Here is a 1,628-nt window from a genome sequence, read left to right on the forward strand (position 1 = left end):
AAATACAACAACAGTACATATTGAGTCACGAGCTAAGCTCATTACGTTATGGGAGAACGGAATAGAAGTTGCATGTAAACGCATATTTATTCATTTTTTTAAACGTTATAACAGATATAATGTGATCGGAAAGGCCTACCTATTGTTCTTTTTATAGGGCTGATTTGTATTATGAAATCCGTACACACTAAATAATTAGACCCGCAAGGTGCACTTATGAGTATACATAAGACCGCATATGGAATATAAGTTGAGCGTAAACGTATATTTATTCGATTTAAAAATAAAATAACGGAAAACGGCTTGAGGTTAGTTCACGAGTCACGTCACAGCCCACTGGCCCACATTTTTTATTTCCATTCAATACAGTACATATCGAAGTTAGCAATATAATGACAAATGAGCTTGGTGAGTGTGCGAGTGTGCGAGTGTGCGAGTGTGCGATTGTGTGATTGTGCGAATGTGCAAGTGTGTGTACTCATGTGTATCTGTATGTGTACACGTACATACAATATAGTAAATCTGCCGTTGTATTTTACGTATTTGTGTATGTGGGAGTCTACGTATATGTTTATTATATATTCTCAATTGCCGCCAAAATTATATATTTACAAACTGAATGAAGCTGAATGAGAAATTGAAATCAATGATGTGGCTTGTGTTTAATCTCCACTTTCATTGGTCCTCATATTCATCAAAATATTCGAATTGTTGAACTCCTCTGGACTCATCAGTCTCAGTTTCTCATTATTTATGAGTCATGAGTCTCAGACTCTCTCAGTCCCACAGTCTCAGACCAATGCGTGTAAAACCCTTTATTATATATAAAATCCCTCTTTAAATACATGTGTATTTTTTACATTTATAAAATAGGTGTTTTATTTAGTAGGCTATGAAATGGGACAAATACATTTTGTTTTGCTTTTTACTTTTTTTTTTTTGGTATTTGTTCTTGTTTTTGTTTTTGTTTTCTATTCCTTTTTAAAAACCAAAACAAACAAAAATAGGGGCTGTCTGTTTTTGTTTTTTTTAGAATAGAAGGCTATGTGCTCTTTTTTTTTTTGTTAACTGGATCGGATTTAGGTTCGGAAATCGGAAATATTTATGTTCGGATTATCATCGCTAATACACCAATGGGTGGCTAATTTTAGAAGAAAGAGCAAAACAAAAAGCAAAACAAAAAGCAAAACAAAATATTCCGAATCATAGCCTTCTGAAAATTCAAAATTAATTAGCTAAATAATATATGTCCGAACCAAGAGACCTAAGAACAGTCTGAACATAAATAATCCGAACGCGGGCAAACTTTCGAGGCCACAACAAGAAACAATACCCCTCGAGAAGTTCTAAATATACAGAAGGCTAAATATGAAATTTGTTGCAACTTATTGCCACAAGGATGATATATTTATTTCAGTACATATGTACTATATTTAGGCATGTATTTTTAAAATATGAATTTTAGTCGGTATATATTTTATTTTTTTAAAGAACTACACAAGCACGTAATGCACAACTGAGTATGTTAGCTGACCGTGTCCAAAAGTCGCCTACTGTTACCTTGGCGCTGGATAAGTGCTATTGTATTTAGTACGCTTTATGCTGCTGTACGGAACGTGCATACATAT

Source organism: Sphaeroforma arctica (genome assembly GCF_001186125.1).
Source record: "Sphaeroforma arctica JP610 unplaced genomic scaffold supercont1.1594, whole genome shotgun sequence".
Lineage (NCBI taxonomy): Eukaryota > Ichthyosporea > Ichthyophonida > Sphaeroforma > Sphaeroforma arctica.